Below are 21,214 nucleotides of genomic sequence, written 5' to 3'. Positions count from 1 at the left end.
GCGTGCTTCCACTTATTCCATTAAATGTACTCTACAGAACTCTGTGCGATGGTCACATGGCAAAAATACAGCACACCATTTATAAAAACATGATTTCATTAAACAGTAATAAATATGAATCTTTCAAGGAGAAAGATTTTAACTCCTTGGTACAGTTATTCCATGGTAATTTTCATGGTGCAAAACTCCCCTGCACTCAAAAGAATTACTTTGAAAAAGGTTAATAGGAAAAAAAGTCAGATCATCCCACTACTGAGCAAAGCGTGCACTTGGAAGAGGTTGGTTTGCCTCTTCCACCTTGACAGCCTCCATTCAAACTCACATTTCAATAGCACTGGCTGGGATGTCTCCCTAAGTTTGATACAATAAGCATTGCTCCTATATAAACATGGTATTTTCATAAACTGATATCATGCATGTCACTGATTATTGAAATAACTTCTAGAAGTTTTGTATATCTCTGCTTTAATGAGAAGTGCCATAATTTTAGAGATATTTTCCTCTTAATGGAGGCAAACCACTTGTTAATATCATGTATGGCATCATCTGCAAATAGCATAGTGCTGAACTAAAAGGCTTTAATGTGTTAGACCAGTGGCCAAAGAACCAGTCTCCATGGCAACTATATATTAAGTTTCCTTGCTACAACAATTGTGAAGACTATTCAATCACAATTCATTTCAGCTGAATTCTTTTATATTTCTAAATGGCTCTCATAAATATTTCCACTTCCGACATTTTGTCTTAATTTTAGGAGAAAAGAAAAACACAGCAAAATGAAAGGCCAAAAGAAAGGCTGACTTTGAAAGGTCTGCTGTGAGTCCATTTTACATCCCTGGGCTAAATAAAAAAAAAAAAAGTAAAAAGAGTGTAGAGTGTAAAATGTTAGATACAGCACCCATCCACAGAGCCCTGGCAGAGTGGCTCAAGATTTTATCAGATCACTTATTCATCTCTGAATTTTCATCATTTACCTGGGGGCAGGTTCTTCTCAACTAGTAAAAATATTTTTTTTCTCTTATCATTGAGTGTCCATACCCACTTGTGGACAGCAGCTTTCTTATCATATACAAGCAGAGCCATCTCTCAGATTGCTCAGCAGCTAGCAGGGGGTCAGCAGCTGAAGCAGTAAAGGGAATAAAAAAAGTGGAAAACAACTGGTTCCAACTATCTTCTGCACAGTGTCCCTTTCTCTTAAGGAATTCTCCTAAAAGGTTTTCAAGTCCATTTGTAACTGAATATCTAAACACATGGCTCTTTCCCATTTATGGGCTGACCAGAGCTCTTTGCTGGTCAGTTTTAGAAGTAGTTTGACTGTTGTGAATAGCCACGTGTTTGATTCTTGTGCTCAGTTACTGCAACATGTAAGCAAAGAAAGAAATCGCATGTTCCAGAGAAACATCCACCTGATGCAACTGCCCACCAGCTGAGGCAACCATGAGAATAGCACAGCATGGCTCGAATCTCTGCACTGATTCCCCACTAAAAATAGGCAAATGCATGATGCCATCCCAGCTAATCGGAGTCTGTCATGGGACTGACCTTTACAGTCTCTGAGATCACCTCTCTGTCTGGGACTCCTGCTTTCTATAGCTGCTTCTTCCCACTGGAACCACAAGTCAATGGCTGACAAATACAAACTTGCCACAATGAGAACAAGGTTTTTCTGGAATACTAGGTAAGACTTTGGACATAATTTCTGAAGAAAATGAAAGCAATCACAGAAAGTCCATGCTTTCAGAAAGGACAATGCATTCCACATTTCCAAAATCAGTCATATGAAATTTAAAAGAAAGAACCGACCACTCTGTGGAAACAGCAATATAGAGAGGGGAAAAAATTACTCCTGAATATACCCTGAGTGGCTCAAACATACAGGCCTTGTAAGAGAGCATACACAGTAATACAGGTGTACGATATAACCTCCCGCAAAACTCCTGCTGTGATTTCAATCACCCCTGTTTCTCAATGAGCCCAAAACTTCAGAGCAACCGCTGAAGTGGAACTTTCCATATTTTGTGGAAATAACTTACTTATTTTCCACACTATTAAAAATACTAAAGCTCCCACCCCTTCTTATACTGGTACACAATGCTAAGAATTAACACAAATATTGGTGAAATTGTGGGTTACTGTAGCAGATTTATTCCTGAGGTTAAAGCCATATATTAATTTAAAGCAGGAATCAGATCAGAACAAAAGATCTGAGAGCTTTAAATCTATTCTAATTTCTAGTTTGCTTATAAAACATACAGGCAGGAAAAGAATTTGTGGTTTCAGGTATCCATGAAAATACTTAGCACATATCCATTTGAGCTTATTAAAAAAACCACACACTTTAATCTGACCATCTCTGAAACACATAGGTGGGATCTTTTTAGTTTCCAGGCCACATCTACTTATTTTAATGAATTGGTACTATGAACAGCAGTAAAAACAACATCCTGAAACCACATCAAGCATCACACAAAATTAAAATTTGAGCTCAAATCATTCTGCTTATCATTACTGATCTACCAGTCATTAAATGTAATTCTCCTTAATCCTTCTTTCCTGTAATATCTTGAGGTATGATTGCAATATGGGGGTAAAGTAATTTAAAAACATGAGACTCCAAATGAATGTCTACAGGTAAAATGTCTTAGAGCAATGAAGTGTCCATTTATTTTAAAAGCAGCAAGGTTTAATGGAACATTACTGAAGCTTTTAATCATTACTCAAGATATTTCAGGCCTTTTCTCCTGGGAGCCTTGTCTGCAAGGATCCCGGAGCTAAACTGCAGGCAAGATGGTATTTCAGAAAGGGTTGAGGTATTTCATGCTTAAATTAAATTGCAGAACTGTCGTAGCAGTAAACTACAGTTACACAAAAAATATCTTTACACAAAAACATTTGTCTTTAATCTCTTTCAACAGAAAATTAGAGGTTTAATTATAGTAAGCTGGGGCAGGGTCAAGCCCACTTCCACTGGAGTTAAAGTGGTTTCAGAGGGACCAAAACTTTGCCATGAGCATCAGACCAATACATTTCAGTAAGGCTCTTAACCTCAACATCTCCATGTTTCACAGACATTCCTCCTAACAAGCAGAATTTATTAGCTTGGATCCACTGCTCAGTGAGTATGTCTACATTGCTTATGAATCAGAAGGGAATCACGTTCTCAGAGAACAGCCCCATGAACAATAATGTTTGCAAATGCTTAATTAAACACATCCATGATCTACTTTGTATTTGAGGTACAGGTACATAAATGTAGCAAAAGCACCTCCTTTTCTCTACTTAGCAGCTCCTAGGAAGCAGTGCCTTTTCTAAGAAAGTAGACTGTGCCTATGCTAGTCAGCTTAGCTAAAGTCCAGATCCTTTTCTAGTTGCAGGAACACAATTACATGTACTAATAAATTGCTATAATGGTCTTTGGCATACTACTTCTTTGCCAGCTAACAATTTCCCAAATAGTTCCTCAGCACAATTCAAGAGGCAGAGCTTTCCCAGGGCCATTCCCAGGAAACACCACAGAGGCATTTAGCTGCAGGGATGCAGGCTGTGCCCCTCCCCTCAGCCACCGTATCCAGAGCTGTTCTCAAGTATGCTTCGTTTGCTAATACAGATGTGGCCTCTGAGACCACTCAAAGCAGGTTACCAAGGCAGGTCGTTGCACTGAGCCAGGCTGGTCACTCTGACCACTGAACAGTGTCAGGTCTCCTGGAGGACTCTTCTTTCTTGCTTTGAGCACAAGATTCTTCAGAAGACCAGGTCCAAGCATGTCCCCTTCAGCTCTTGGCTGGGGTTCCTAGGGTCATGTCAATAAACCAGGACTTCACATTCTCATGGCATCTACCCAGAGAAAAGCCCAACCTTTTGTGAGAATAGCCTGAAACCAGGTCATTGTGTTTACAGCTGGGGCCCATAGCCATATAGATGTAGTGTACTCTTCCTTACAAAGATTCACGGTTACCCTGTCCCTCTTACCTCTGCTACATAATTCCAGAGTTTCCACTTAATTCAGTATGACTATCAGATGGAAGACTCAGTCACACCTGGTTTTCTGTGAGTGAGGACATACAGTGATAGAGCACTGTAGCACTAATTATGATGTTCAGAATGTTGTATTTTTAAATAAAGCAAGAGAAATATCTCTACTTATAGCTAGATGTTATAAGATCTTTCATCATTATTCACGGTTTTTTAAAATATGACTATGGGTGTTTCTTAGGGTTCAGCTGTTAGCACTCCACAAGCTGAGTGTTCTACAAGCAGTTTTAAATAAAAGTCCTTTGTCCTGTGAAACAAGTGATTAGTTAATCAATTGAAGTCAGCACATCAAGAATATTTACTAAGCTTACTGAACAGTAGTTTTTAGGAACTATATTTTAATCACTAGATTGCTCCAAAAGCAATTTACTACAAAGCCAGTAAATATAATTACACAAATAACTATGAGGTAAATTAATACACGATAACATTCACAAATGTTATTTGGATTTGAACACTATAGTATAACTCAGACACACAGTGAAATTACCTAAACTAAGTAAAGCATTGTATATCTGCACCTTCATTTTTATTTCAATCCCTCTCATCTCCCCCTAAAGCCTTCTATAATTTGAAAATGCACTTCATGATCATAACACTGCAAATCACAGGTCTTATATGGTAAAAACAGTTCTTCCAAATGCCCCCACAATTCTTGAGATCATATGCCTAATGTCATCTTATTTTCTCGGTGAGGAAAGTAAAAAATAAAAAAATCAATTTAAAAATTATTGTTCAAAATCCCAAAGTAATTAAGAAAGCAATACAGAACCTCTTATGCTCATGACAGAATGCATATATATTTATATATACACATAGATACATATCATACAAGACTTTTTAAAATTATCAAAATACATGAGATCATAAAATAATGAATAAGCAGTTCCCATGACTATAAGGTCTTTGGGCACTGAAGATGCAGAGTATTTGCAGCTGCAGGGGAAATCAGTGGAGGACAAACTTACACATTTCAGAGGAGAATGTGAACACTTCAAAGACTACTGCAGTCAGGAAAAATGAAGATCCATGCCTTTTTTTTTTTCATAGGGTACTTCAAAAATGAAAAAGGAACAAAGAAACATGAAAGCCTGAAATCATTTTTAGATGCTTTGGGAGAGCCTTTAAGATGCTGAGAAATACTCAGATTGTCTATTTAACAGTAAATAACGAGTGGTAAATACTATTATCAATGTGAGCAGTTGCACTGCATGTGTATTGGTCATGAAACAATTAAGAGCACACCTCATCTAAATATCACTAGAGAGTGAGAGTCAAAGGTCAGGTGGATGCAGGATTGTCTAACACAGAAGTGACCCACCACCTTCCTCAGAGCACCTGAAATCACAGGGGATGCAGCCCCATCTGAACTACAGGAGACCCACTGCCTCACATGGGAGTCACTAATTTGGGCATACTATCGAGATACCACGGTTAAAAGAATTCCAAGGCCAAAGTGGCTGTGTTGAAGCACAGGCCAAGTAAATATATCACTGATATTTGCACCATCAAAGTAGAGTAATATAGATTTTATTATGTAAAGATTAATGTATAGATCCTCTAGCCTTTCCTAGTATGTGAACAATACTCTACAGTTTACTGAAATGGGGGTCTTCATTCTGCTGAAAATCTTCCTTATTTTAACAGCTCTTTATAGAAGAGATTGACAGCAACCTAGACTGAGGAGTCCACTCTAGTTTCAGTGTGGGTATATGCACACGACCAGTCACAGTTCAGACAACACCTAGGTAACAGGTTGAGATAACCTTACTTTTACAGCTTGAATTGGTTCAGAGACCAATTTAATTTAGCTTTATGTATTCCTCGCACATGTATTCTTACTTTGAATTCACTATTCCTCTTTTCAGTTTTGTTTAACCACTAAATAAAAATCACCAGAAAGAAATGAACAGAGTATTATTCATCCAAAAGAATTTTTTCATACAAAGAGAATTTAATTAAATTAGATTCTAATCCAGTTAATTAGTGTTCAAACTATGCTCAGACAGGCCTAAAAAGTATTTGTTCCACAGTCTGGGTATCTATTTAAAAGCATATCATAAATCATTTCATTTTACTTGTCTTCTAGCAGTAATAATTACAAAACCAGAGCAGATTTTTCAGGCTGCTATTAATACTCTCCAGGAAAAGTAAGAATGATTATCCCCATTTTACAGGTGGGGAAACCTATTTCCCATTTTACTAATGATCCCCTCTTTCTTTGCACTTCATTAAGTCGTTCACAGCAGTATAAAGGGAATACAAAATAATGTTGTGATAGTATTTGTAGGATGTGCAGTTTTTCATCATTTTGCCCTGGACTGACTAGCTTCAGCAAAGTATTGGATCAGCTCTGAGGACTGAAATACTGAGGTTTATTAATGATGTTCATATCAACATGTGACTAAATACTACTCATGTAGAAACCCTACACTGAATAAAGCCATAGGGAGAAGTTGTTACTAACTGAAGTCTCATGAATGACAAGCAGTGAAATGTCAGCTATTTAATTCATAAGACTTCAAACGGTAAATGAGTGAGAAAAACAATTTATTCCCCAGAATGCTTTACATTTTAAAAACTACCTCTCAAAAAATTCCAAACTCTTAACTTAGTGTCTAGGATAAGAGACTAGATAAAGAAAGTGCAGTGTTTAGCTGATTGCCCTCTTACACAAAGTAAAAGGTCTCTCCTGGATTCAGCACATAAACAGATATGCATCAATTCCAGGAAACAATATTTTCAAATGATATCTAAATCACAAAATAAATTCACCAATTGAACTTTCTGGTTATTTTAGGTCTTTTAAGCAACTGACTTGCTACCATAGCCATTGTAACCACAGCTAGTTTGTGTGTTATTTCTTTGAGTGACAGCTGTAAAAATGTCATAGAATGAACGTGAGAATATTGTAGAAAATAAAAGACACTTAAACACAGAGATTGTTTTGGATGGATCCATGGCAGATGTCTTTGTGCCTCCATGCTACTATTTACAACTACTGTGTGTGTGTGTGTGTGATTGTGCCTGTGTGTCTGTGTGCCCACGTGTGTGTCTGTGGTATTAGATTTTCCTTCAAGCCTCTTTCAGTTTGATGGCCAACAAGATGTAGCAGAAGAGTCAAGTGCTGTTCAGAAAAGGGGTGACTTCAGTTCCAGGGAGCGTGTTAAGGAATACACTCCAGTCTGCAGGAAAGGATAGCAGCAGAGACACCTCTGAAGCACCTTGACATTACAACGCCTGCCGAACTGCCTTAGTGGCTTTGCCCAACGTCCACTCTGCTTCCACATCTGGCATTCTTACAATCTGTTTCTCATGCCCCTCCAGCAATTCTCTAATTTATACTAAAGGTTTTTTAACAAATAAGATGAGAAGAAAAGTACTTAAAATTTCCTGTTTAGAATTACATTCTGTATCGTCTTTCCCACTTTTAGGCATACTGTGTCACAACTAGGAAAGAAACCATTTGAGGCAGAGACTGGGTTTATGATATTTTTCATACAGTATTTTGCACACCTATAACACTTTATGCAAAACTCACAAAAGGCTTGTTGTTAACATAGACCACTGATGGGATGCATAAACATCTACCTTTTGGGGGTTTTTGAATTTCACAAAGCTCAAGTTTTGAGAAGTCACATTCTTATTCTTAATAGAGAGAAATTTGGCAATAAAGGTATACATTTTATTTTAAAATGTTTTAATGCCACAATAAGGAATCCCATATTTAATTAGATAATATCTTCTTTTTTGGCTTTTTTTTCCCCATTCTAAACATTCTGAAATCGTATACAAATTTTTTTGACAACACTTTGCATTCTTAGAGACTTCTTAATTCCTACCAGAAAGGATTACCCTATAGTCAACATTACAAAAGCTCTGTAGTGGGAAAAGTAAGAATAATTAAATTCAGTTTAGGTCATTCAGTGGCAACAAACTGCTCTCAGAAAAGAGAATGTCTTCCATAAATTCACAATGTAATGCAAAGGATGCACTGGCAACAGGAATGAACACACTTACCTGTGTGTTTAGTTTCTTGCTGCTGTTTCTACAATTATGTGGTGCAGAGATAGTTGCAAACATATAAATTGATAAATATCATTAGTAAAATGCAGCATAGCTACTAAAAATTCCAGAGAAGCACTGACAGTTTAGATCCAGCTGTTAGAGCACAAATTACCTTTCTAGAGCACTTCTCTGAATACATTTATGATCCATTCTAATTGTAATTATAAGAGTAATTGTTGTTTAAGTCTATCTATTTGAACTATAATTTAATCATCTTTTAGGAATTAATGATAAATGTTTTACAGAAGAGAAATAATACATGTATTAGACAGGATTTTACTACTCTGCCACTTCACTCATGAGAATTTAACACTTTTCTAAGCAGCATAAGAAAAATTTCCACATATTTCCACATACGGCCTCATAAATGGAAGTGAGAGAGCTTGCTTGTACCTGCCATCTGTTCTGCAAGTCAAAATCCTCTTAATGGACTGAGATACTACCTTCTCTCTTAACCCATAAGTATCTCACTGTGTTGAATTAGTCTGGAATTATTTAGAAGAAACATCAGTTGCTAAAGTCGATCCCACTTCCAATACATCACTGTCACCTCTACAAACAAGAGAATTTTGGAGTCACAGAAAAACTTTCTGTGGGAAGAGTTAGGAAGGAAGAAAAGAGAGACAGAAAAATTCATATTGGGAGTAAAATGAGCAAAGATTACGTGTGAGAGGACCAGTCAGCATAAAAATGGATTGTGACAGACAAAATAAGAGGAGGAGAAAGAAGAAAGGAGGACAAAAATGAGATTTAGAAAAGGAAAAGATAATGTATATAGTTGGAAAATTGAATTAAAAAACAAATTAACCAGAAAGAAGGGAAGACATATTTTTTGTCATTTTACATGTTTCATACTCTCTCTTTAATTCTATTAGTCAAACATTTAGCCAAGCATCTAATTGCTGGGAAAAAAATTGCCTTCTAGTCTCAGTCAATTTAGATTTTTAATTTTTTTTTACATTTAGTTGAATTTTACTCAGTAAATTCAAAGCTGCTAAAAAGAATAGTGTCACTAATCATACAGAAAAGTTCAGCTTTGAAAAAATTTCTTTCAGATCATAATAATTTTTCTGTAAAATGCATAGAAATTATTCAGTAAAAATATATTCATTTCTAGCTAGTAAGGGAATGCAAATAGTTTTATATTTAAATTAGCTCTTAATTTTAGTATATAGTACTTAGCATTAGTATTCAATACTTAATCCCTGCATGAAGTGAGTCAGTAAATTATTTTCAAAGCACTCAAGTCTGAGGATTTGCATTTGGACATCACCCTCTTCCCATTTCATTCCTCTTCACCTCTCACCCACTCTGTCTGCAACTCAAAGGTAAACGGAATTAAGCATTTTCCTGTCTTCCACAGTTTTCCACAAGGGAGTACAAAAATGTTTTTATCCTTTTGCTATTGTTAAGGATTAAGATTAGGAGATCCAAAGGGTCATTTTGTTATCTCTTTTTGGTTTTTTTTTCATTTGGGTGTTCACATCTCTTACTAAGGCACTTCATGCTCATATCAGCTGCAAACATTCAGTAGCACAAGACATAAGAAGCCACTATGGACTATTTATAAACTTACTTATTAACTCTGTGATGGTTTAAAGCCACATTTTAAACAAGGTAGCCTAGTTTCACTTAGCTATTTACTCATATAAATCCTAATCATGTTTGAATTGCACTGAGCAAAACGTCTTAATTAAACTTGTAATGATGGGCTAATTTTATGCCATACAAATAGCTATCTTATATCAGGCTTATTTTTATAGCCCTTTTTATTGTCACTGAATAGGTTTCTTTTTTTGTTCTCTAACAGTGTTATGCTCTGCATAGCAATACTAATCCATGCTGTTACATAAATCCAGTAATTTGTGGCCTCTAATTGGAATATTTGTATAACTATGGACAGCTTCATACATAAGTGCTTCATCATCTTTAATGCATTTTCTGTTAAGCTCCTGGAAGTGTTATGTGTGGAAGAACTTTTATCTTTGTTTACAAAAGGAGAACCAAGTTTATGTCCTCATCATGTCAATCCATGTTAGGAAGTCGAACATATTTGCAGCCATTCTACAGCAGTGCATCCATGCAGACAAAAACAGTTTGTGTTCATATTTTTAAATAGAGGTCCCACAACAGCTGATTTTTAGAAATGGTCCTCTGCCTGTACTTGCTCCCAAAGCAAACCCCAGAGCTGTTTAGAAAGATGCCAGTTAGCACAAACCAAAAGCACAATAGGAAATACTCAAACACTGCAGTGAGTTAAGCGATATTTTTTTGGCCCTGGTGCTGTTTAAAGTTTGCTCATACATCATTAGCTGAAGAGAGTAGGTTCTGATCTTCACCTTAGACAGAAGGAGGACAGGATTTTATCCAAGATTACCAGTTCAAGAAAGCCAAATTGATACTGCAAAGGATGAAAAGCAGTCTGTTGCTGTTGCTAAGAAAAAATCTGGCTTTCCCTTGGGACAAGGGGCATGAGCCCTGCAAGCAAGAAATTGGCTGAGAAACCAAGAGATATGCAGGATGTTATTCCTTTCTCCCTTGATTAAAAGCCTTCCAGTATAGGAAAGCTGAGTGGTTAAAGTGAGAGCAGCTACTTCCTTCAGAGGTACCTTAAGTGCTTTGACTGGAGTCACATCAAGTTCCCTCTTTTGCTGAGGGTAACACAGCAGAGCTGAGTTTCTGCATTCCTCTTTTTTGCTGGAAAGGTACATTTCTCAATTATAAACATCAAAAGCTCCAGTATTTGGTAACCTGGCTAGCAGGTCTATAGCCAACCTATACTACAAAGTTTTTAATTCATAATGATTACAGACTGTCCTGGTTTTATTCAGTATTTGACTAAAAGTAAATTCAGGTTATAGATACACCTTTCCTGTTTTCTTAAAAGCAAAAGCAAAACCTAGCTTAGGTGAATCAGTAGCTATACTGAAATCTGGACCTAGGGCCCTAGTCACTGGGTCATTGGTGTGTCAATGCATATATATTCTTCAAATAAATGATTCTAATCAACTGTTGCCCCAAGAGGAAAAATTCTTTTCGTACCTCTGAGTCTCTTTTTAGATGTCACATGGGAAAGACAGGTAATACTCTGAATAAAACTGAATCCTCTCTTATTCCTTTATTATAAATGTCAAATGACACTCTAATAGATTAAATGTTTACCCTATAACCAACAGAAATGATGAGCAGAACCTGACAAACACAACAAATCAAAAATGCCAGTAAGACCTGGAGCAAGCCCAACAAAACCCGACTTAAAATAAAGTTTACTTGGAGAGAACATTGAGAAGCCTGTTACAGAGCAGCTCTTCATCTGCCAGTGGTCAGCCATGTCATGGTCACAGGACTTTTGAGGTAGAATTGTAACCTCAAAGCCATTTGGTCAATGGAAAGTCACCTACTAACTTTAGTCATTTATGGATCAGATTTAAGTATGACTAACTAAAGACTCAAGAAGTTGATCTAAGTATTGGTCGTTTGTATCTCGTTTGAAAATGTCCAGAATCTCATTAAATGTGATGCACTGAGAACATGGAATCTAGACCAAGATGAACTACACAGAGACAGATTGACCACAGCTCCAGTGAAAATAAAACTGATCTTTCTATTTTGTAGAGGAGCAGTGAGCAGTAGGATAGCTATGGTATGGACTTTGTTTCAAAGCTATGTATTATGAAAAGGTTCAGGCTAAGCATAGACCATATTCATTCCTCTTCTCCTACTGAGTTTTATTCCGAAACTAGCATTAAAAAGAAATAAGGAAAGTAACTTGTCTAAAGCATATGGATAATTTCAATAAACCAAACAATGATACAAAAAAAGAAAACCACTTCTACTGTAGAGGTATACAGGCACTATATAGTCACACAAAGTCACAAAGAATGAAAATACATTCCAATTACTTTTTCTTTAAAGTCTATTCATTTGAGATACGTTACATTTGGGCTTTCAGAACTAATAAGGCTGTATACCCTGTGCTACACAAGTGGGATTTGGCAATATGCTATATTGCCATCTGGTTTTGTTTATCATGTATTTTAACTATTAAACATTTATTGAAGACCTTATTGGTTAAGCCATTCCTCAATAATTGTGGTTATTACTTATTAATCATAATACATCTACATAATTAGTTAGGGCCTCCTTCTGGTATCCTTACTCATACTGAGTAATAATTTACCCCATGATCTACACCAATAAAACAAACCACAAATCTGGCTGACACTTATCACAAATTTGGGAACCAAAACTGTTTTTCCTGTGGCATTTGTACAGTGTATGTGAAGTTAAATGGACTGAAGTATGCACATGTGCACGTGTGTGTTCCAGCCATCTGAAGAGATGTGTGAGGTTCTGCCTAACAATTTCAGTTTAGAGGTGTGCATTTGCCAATCTCTCTGAGATAATCAGTTGGCAGGAAGGACATGTCAGATCTATCACTGCTAAGGATTTGCTCTGTGTTATTAATTCAAATTCTAAAAGACAGGTGATGTTCTGTTTCTTAAGATACTTTATTTGATATCTTGTTTTATACCAACCACTATCTTTGTTTATTTTGTAATAACCAAAGTCTAATATTCACAGATTTTTTTCAGAGAAAGGGTACAATTTTGTATAATTTGAAGATCTGAACATTGGATGGTTCACTTGATTTAATCATCCCAAGCTGAAGAGCACAACCTGTCATTAAGACACATGTTAACTAGTTTCAAGGAAACTGCTATTGAGCTTCTCAACAAAATCAGATATGTCACCCAAAAACTGTACCAAACAGTTTCACTTAATATAATCAGAAGCTGAATAGTCTTCAAAGGTGTTTTTGACTAGTACACATGAGCCAATGAGAGTAAAGACAACAATGCATGTGTTCAGGAGGAAGGGAGATTGACACTGCACAGATAATCAAGGAAGAGATTATTTTGAGAAAACAGCATGTAACACAAAAAAGGGCCCCTGAGAAACAAGACATCAGGTCTCTGCTTGACATTTGTGAATGAAGAAGACATGTCACACTCCTAATGAGTCTGATCCAGACAAAAGATTAAATAACTCGTTTTCTTACCTCAGGTTGGGAAAACTGTGAAGGCCAGAACACCTCAGCATGTTTACAGCAGACTAGATTTGTGTTGTCATGTGTAGATGAAAACCTGCAGTGGTAGAAAAAAGGCAAAAGTAAGTTTCTTTTCCTACTCTGTTTCAGTTCTCAATGATGAAAATTATGCTAAAGGTCTTTTTTTATAGTAAACTGATTTTGTTGTTTTTAGCATTGGCTCTGCAATTCCCATCTCGACAGTGTTTAAAAATTCCATCAAAAAACATTTTAAAGGGATAAATGTCTAATTGAGCTAGATTCATTTGATTTGTACATATAATTAATATCTATGTGGTCAGAGAATTAGGAAGAGATGTAAACATAAAATTGAGCTTGAAGGGGGTTTTCCGTACTCTCTAGGAAGCGCAGTAGTTGGAACTTTCTCTACATTTAGAAGAATTGTGACCCTTGACCAAGGGTTGCTTAGGTGGAAATTAATTTAACAGAAGCATTCTGGAATTAGAACAAGTAGATGCTGAGATAATAGTGTGCCCTTTAAAATGTCCTTTTGTTTTCAAAGGTAAAATTAGTTTTTCTTTCTTTTTCTTATTTCACCAAGTCATTACTCAAAAGCATTGTGTGTGCTCTATTAAGATTACAAGCTAGGCTTCCCTGTCGTGATTAACACAGATGGCAAAAACAAAAATAAACAGAACTCTCAGGGGCTGTAAGTACACTTTTAGTATATTTTAATTCATTCTCCTCAGACAAGGAAATCTTAATCACAAACACAAGAAATTTTTCCTCAACAGAGAAGAATACTCCAGTGCTCAAATAATATCAACTTGTTGCGGCAAATTAAAATGCACAGCATAAAAATACTACAGCACAACAGATTTAAACAGATTTGACTCTCAATCAATTCTGATGCACTTCTGTGATACAAATTTCTCTAACAAGTTTTTTTTACCTCATTAAGCCATCTGACCATATAAAATATCATTGGCCCTTTGTGAAAAAGTAAAGAAGATTTTTGGAAGGAAAAATTCTGCAGTAACTTTATGCACAATTTCATACTCTTTTTCAAACTCTACATAACATTTCTATTCTTTGAGCCTTTTATTTTAGTATCTACTAGCTATAACAAAGAACCATTCAGTTACATGAGAGCAAAACAGAAATTTAACTTTGAAAGTCCATTAAACCTTAAAACCCTTAAAAACGGTATCTCATAATTTCATGACTACAAGCAAATTCAGTGAGCATCTCTATAGGCAAGATTTATGCAGTCCTGTCTTCTCAATAATCTCTTACGCTTGGCCAGTGCACTATAACTTTCATTCGAGCATGCTGACTAGCATTATGCGTAATGTAGTTGGGTGTTACTAAATCATATTTTATTTAGTTGAAAAGGGCACAAGAATTGAACTGATTCTACTTCATGGGATTTTTAGCAAGATACAAGGCATGGGGTTCATTTTTAGTGTTTAATGCTCAGTGTTTCAATTTTATAGCACGTGAAAGAAGAGTGTCCCGTTGCTAAGCTTAACAGTCTGAATTACACAGCCCTGGTCTTGCATCCTGATCAGCCATAGGCTTACAGCATAACTTTGGGCAAGACTCTTTGAACCAGGTTGAACTTGTTTAAATTCAGATGCTGCAAAGTATCCAATCTATATCAGATACCAAGGTTTCCTCCTAACAGTGCAAAGAAAAAGATATGCATTTCCAGAGAGAGATTTATTTTGTTCTGAAAGAGATTTCCACGAGAGGCAGCAGTGGTACTGCCTGACCTTGTACTCCTGATGCCTGTAGTGGTACTGACTGCAAATGGAGCCAAGAGTTTAGGATTTTGCAGAGCTTTGAATAGTTTGAATAAGGTAAAATAGATTTATCTGTGCTAAGCACTCAAGCCACTAGCCCAGGCTGGACTGCTAGCGGAGAAAGCAACCTGGGTCGTAAAAGCTATCAGAGAAGGAAGGATGGACAACTTAGCATGGGCCCAGTGGCACGAGGCACTTCTTAGTATGGACTAGCACCTGAGAGAGGATTCTTCTCTGACAACTTGCCCAGTCCAGGCTGTTTTCCCAACAATCAGTGCCCATCATGTCTAGTACTTAAACACAACTTGTTTATATGTTCTTGAGCTCCAGCTATGTCAAGAACATCAGTGAAGAAGGCAGTGTGAGTGCTAAAGACATTTAGGAACCTATGTCTTTGTGCTTTATTTCTCCATCTCACAAAAGGGAGTAGCACTCCCCTCATTTAATGCATGTTCTGAATACAAAAATGTAAAAAAAAAAATAGCAATTAGGACACACAGTAATTACAGTAATAACATAGTGGTAATAACGCTCAACAAAATCCAGCTTTGTTATAGCATTTTTATATAGAGACATTTCAAGGAAAGATTTTTTCCCATTATTAAACATGTTTGTTAAAAATTAAATAAAAACCATCTAAAATATAAATTACAAAAGAAGAACTTATTCTGACAAGTTTTTTTCATATATATATATATATATGTTCTATTTACCACAAATATTTATTTTAATCATACTTTTCTACTGCAATTTTTTAACTCAGTATTTAGACCATCTAATCTGTATAGAAGAAGGGAAAAAAAGGAGTACTGCAGTAATCTTTGTTTTTCTAGCTAAAATTGAAACCTATGGGATGTTTTTGCACTCTATTATATGAGAAATTGTTGAAATCATGTAATTAAAGACTGTATTGTAATCCATATACACCAGAGGGCAGAGTAAAGGACACTTAACTTGGACATTTCCTGGTTTGGAGTGCACAATGCAGCAACAGGACAGTCCAACAGAGAACATAACACTTTTTGCATTTAATAGACTATTTATAATTCAAGTCAGCATTTGCATCTTCCTAATTGCCTTATTGCCAGTTGTCATCAGATGTTAAGCTAAAGACGGAATGATGTGTCACAGAAATGTGCTGCTGCTATAAAAAGGAACAGGAATTTCCCTTTGCTGTAACTCAGTAAGTCAGAGCCTACAATGAAGCTCTTGACTGTACCATACTCTATTCAAGACTGTCTCAGCAGAGTGAGGACTGCAGGAGTCTTCCCAACAAGAACACCACTCTTTTTTTTTTTTTTAAGAGAAAAGTGTGTGGGGAAAAGTTCAGGCTGTTCCTGAAGTGTTATTTCCCAGCTTGCTTCCAACTCAGACTGATGTTTAATACTTGATAGAAGATCGATAAGCTAATATGACTGCAGATATCAAGGTTATTTTAAAATTCATATTTCTAAACAGGTTTGGGTTAGCCTCAAGTTCAAATCAATTGACTTTTTTGCAATTATTTTTTAAATTATGACCCTGCTCAGAGAAAAATTTAAGTCATTTTATCTTTATTCTGTTGAACATTTGTATTCTTGAAAAATTAATGGGAGTTATTTAGGAAAATAAATAGAACTTAGAAGCAATGGCAGAAAACAAAGAAATAATATCTTAGAGTATTATTAAAAAAGTTATGCAGTGTTTACCTGTAAAATTTAAAATAAAATTTAGCTTTTGTAATTCTCTTAATACAAGTCTATCTTTCAAAAATGGCTACCTTAAGCATTGAGGGAATAAGAGATGAACTGTATTTTCAGAGAGAATCTGAGCTGTGATCTGAAAGTCCCAGTTGTATCCTCTCCTTATAGCTGATAAAGCAAAATCTTACATCTGAACGCACTTTATTTTAGGACTAGCAGTTTAGTGCTCACAGCTCTTCATAAATATTAGTACATGCTCCTCCTTTCTTCTCCTGGATAATATAAAATTGAATCTGAACAATTAAAGGTGTTTCCTAGAGATGTAATAAGTTCATTTTAAAATCATCACATTTTTCTGTTACCTCAGTTGTTTCTAAGTTTTTACTAATGCAAACTGAATGTTCTTGGCATGACATTTCCCCTGATATACACCTATTTCTTAGAGGCACCTGGTCAATTATTTAATTGACATAAGTTGTATTTTACTTAATAGGAAAGAACATCTCTGCTGTCTACTGTCATGTTACATCAGGTAATGTGTGAGAAGTGGGAGTGATTTCCTTAGTTGTGCAATGTTTTTTCATGTTTCATCCTGCTTTTGAAAAGCATAATAAACTCTCTAGGAAACATTAAGAAGATGAGAAACATTATGTAATGTTTTGTGTATGTGGGCAAACATGCACATGCAGAAACTTAGTCCAAACACTAAGTTGGCTGTGAAGCCCATTGAAATCAACAATAGTTTATGCATTTTTTTCAATTTCTTTGTAACCAGTCCTATGTAATTTGTTCTGTTACAAAATTGTGACATTCACAGAAAGAGTGATCTCTTAGGTTTGTGTGGATATGTTGCTTAAGACCGCTATTTTTTATGACAAGATATAAAAGGGTTACACAGAATCTCCCAAACAGTGTAAATTATCATCCTGCTGTTCAGACCTCATAATAAATACTGCTGGCTCTCCACTGAGAGTGTAAGCTAAACTGAATAAGGTCTCCATGGGGCACAATTTAGAACAGTAAGGATGTCTTACTCAATAAATGGTCAGTTGATTTAACAAAAGGGTGCATGAGATCAGAATGATAAAATTATTTGGCCTGAGTGAAAAGCCCAAGTAAAATGCTTTTATTTTTCTTTGTAGAATAGAATGGCTTGGGTTGGAAGGGATCTTAAAGATTATCTAGTTCCAACCTCCCTGCCATGGGCAGGGACACCTCCCACTAGATCAGGTTGCTCAAACCTTGAACACTTCCAGGAACGGGGCACCCAGAGCTTCTCTGGGCAACCTGTTCCAGTGCCTCACCACCCTCACAGTAAAGAATTTCTACCTAAATCTCTTCTCTTTTAGTTTAAAACTATTCCCCTTGTGGTATCAACATCTGTCCATGTTAGAGGTTGTTCCCTCTCTTTTTACTAGGCCCCTTTAAGTTCTAAAAGGCAGCTATGAGATTTCCCCAGAGCCTTCTCTTCTCCAGATTGAGCAACCCTAACTCTTGCAACCTGTCTCCATAGGAGAAGACCAGAGCCCTCTGATCATCTTTGTGGCCTTTTACACTAAAGGAAAGGTATAGGGACCTCATCTTTTCAGTTCCTTTACTTTAAATGCACAACACCCCTACACAAATTTTGCTTTTAAAACTTTACAAACTTTCACAGGTTTCAGAGGAAAGGTCAGGATTACATTAGAGCCGAAAGTCTTCATAGCAAGTACACGATATCGAAAACAGAAACTGTGCACATTCTTCTCTAAGAATTTTTCCTTCCACACAGTTTCACAGAAAACAAATACAGCACCAGAAGGCAGAAAGAAAACTTCTCCCAAAATCTGTTGTTCTGCTCTGATAAATTTTGCCTGACAGTTTTCTACAGAAATATGAGAGATGTTGAGATTCCATACACTTAAATTCAAAAACGCATCTTAAAGCAAATATTTTTTTTTTTTAATTAAACCAAGCAACATTAATTCTTTCCCCCTTCTACCTTGTTTCCCAGTAAAGGAAAGCTATATTTCAAGGTAGGTTCGGCATAAGATAACATACAGCTTGTTTCTTTTCTTGCACAGTTCAGGAAAAATTTACTTTATGGTTGGGCCCCACTTTGTATATGAGTGTATGTTTGTGGACTTGTGGTTTTTTATCTAAACACAAGCATTGTATACATAATTTTCTTACATCTTATGTGAACCACAAATTGAAAAACTGGTCTCAAATAAATCACTAGCGAAAAGTGCAGTGGTATGAAATTCAATAGGAAGCACTGCTTCTTTTCATAAACCTGCAGGCTGAAAGTAGAAACAAGAAAGGGGGGAAAAAAAACCCAACCAACAACAAAGTGAATAGCACTCACAGGACTCACAGAGATAAGAATAAATGAAAAACAAAATAGCCTAGGCTGCATTTTAGCAATATATCTCAGTACGTGGAAAGTGACACAGTTATTTATAGCAAGCAGTCCTTTTCTGTTTTCCTACAGATTTTAAGACCGATAATTAAAGTACATAATCAAAAGTGTTGAACTCTCACAAAGCACGAGTCCAGACCTCAGAAACAAAGTACACTGTTAGTTTACACAATGGCTACGTCAGAGGCTGGTTTTTAGGTATATTCCAAAATTGCAGGATGAGAATCAAGCCCTGCTTTCTAGAACTTCAGTCCATTCCACCACCACTTCCGCTATTACATTAGGTTTTCCTGGACCAGTGGTTCCCATGGAGAACCTAGAAAAGTTGAGAGGCAGCACCATCTCCTTTGTATGTGCAGTCTGCCTCAGTGTATGTGAAGGAGCCTCCTCCATCTTTAACCAATTTTCAGTCATTTAAGGAACACAATTAAAGCAGAGATGGCTGGGCAGGGAAGAAAAAGAATTTATTTCAAGCTCTCATGTATAATTTCGATTGCACCTTAAGCCTACTTGTCACCATCCTTCCGCCTTCTGCAACATTGCTGCACAGGTCTACTTAGCAGGGAAGGAATATCAAATGCAGAAAAGACTCAAACAGCAATTTCTACAGCAATTTCCCCCTAATATCCCATCACCAAAAAAGAGAAAGCCTATGGAAGGCTAAGTGATTCTGTTTCGATCTACTATAACCCTCTGAAATGGTAACTCCCAAGGAGCCAGTATAACAGGAAGTCCTTAGGGAGTAAGAGAGGCAAAGGGCACCCAAGTGAATGTTTAATTCTTCCTTCAGGTTTTCTGATATCCAAATTTACCATATGAGTCCGAAATCTCAGATGTGTTCAACTTAGAGACAGATGCAATAATTTTCCCACTGAAAAAAAATAACCAAATAAAATTGTAAACACTCATGGAGCAAAGAATCACTACTGTTTATTCAGAGAGGCTTATGGAATAACAACAATATCTTGCTCAGCCTTAAGAACCCCCTGCATTCCTCCCTCAAGGACATTAGCAAGAGATGAAAAAACAATGATTTTTAGAGACAAGAGCCAGAATATTCTTGGCAATTACAGTAAAAGTGGGCAAATTTATTTCAAGTGCACAATGTAATTGTATGATTGCATTGATTATAAATGAGGCTTACATTATTTTGTCTTTAATGTATAATCAGTTTATATTTAGGCTGTGGGTAGGAAGGAAATGCAACCTTTTTGTAATGTCATTTATTGAATAAATTCATTGCAAAAGCCCAGCCCAGATTCTGGCAGCCCTCTTAAAGGTCAGTACAATTATTTTTAAAACAATCACAATATTTATTGTTAGCACCACTAAACTGAGAATCAGATTTGTTCTCTCAGTGCTCAGTATCTCAGACCACGTCTCCTCAAAGGAAAAATAAGACAAGCTTTGTACATGGCTGACAGGCTAGTGAGCGGGGGAGCCAAGTCTGAAGCCTTGTTCTACATCTTCAGGATTAACAGCACCTCCTCTGCCCTATCAGGGTGGCAGTCCATTTGAAAGTAGCAATAGCCTGCAGGCTATTGCTATGAACAGCATGTTTCAAACACAGATTTCAAAGCTCTTTACAAAGGATTACCATTATCTGCATTTTACACACAGGAAACAAAAACATTTGGGAAGGAGATATTCTCTAAGGATGAGAACAGGAGAAGAAACATCACCTTCTTAGTTAATATCCATACATTTTCTGTTAGGCTAGTAACATGAAAGCTGCTGGAAGCCCAACAAAAAAAAAAAAAAGTGATTGAATGTTTTTAGCAAACACAGTTTCTAGCATATTCCAGTGCTGCAGATGGAAAAAGAGCACTGAGTTTAGTGAACTCGCATTAATTTACATGAGTGAATTCAACTGTTATATACAAAAGCTAAAGTGGTAATTAGTTATAAAAGTTTCTTTATATATAGTTTCTCTATAAAAGAGAAATATTGTCCCCTAAAATCTACCTGTTCTAAAGATGAAGTTTTGTTCAAATATAGTTACTGAAAGTGGAAAATCATCTTTATAAGAAGTGTCTGGAGTACACCTTAGCTTTGGATAGATAGTGCCCCCTGTAGCAACTTCAAAGAAATAAACACCTTCCTGAAGACTAGCTTTAGGTCTAACCTGAGGAAAGAAAAAAGCTAACTATGAACATAACTTTCTCTTGGAAAAAAC

General features: G+C 36.3%; 1 long non-coding RNA gene across 1 annotated transcript in view; it reads right to left on the bottom strand.

The window, feature by feature from the left end:
• LOC127462682 (uncharacterized) overlaps positions 1-21,214 on the bottom strand; it is a 131,727-nt gene that overhangs the window by 47,159 nt on the left and 63,354 nt on the right. Inside the window, exon 3 of the long non-coding RNA XR_007900523.1 lies at positions 13,163-13,247. This is a non-coding gene — a long non-coding RNA (uncharacterized LOC127462682). The remainder of the gene's footprint in view (positions 1-13,162; positions 13,248-21,214) is intronic.

Source organism: Manacus candei, unplaced genomic scaffold (genome assembly GCF_025592945.1).
Source record: "Manacus candei isolate 608988 ecotype Guabito, Panama unplaced genomic scaffold, ASM2559294v1 h1tg000135l, whole genome shotgun sequence".
Taxonomy (NCBI): domain Eukaryota; kingdom Metazoa; phylum Chordata; class Aves; order Passeriformes; family Pipridae; genus Manacus; species Manacus candei.
This window is presented reverse-complemented; position numbering and strand designations above follow the sequence as displayed.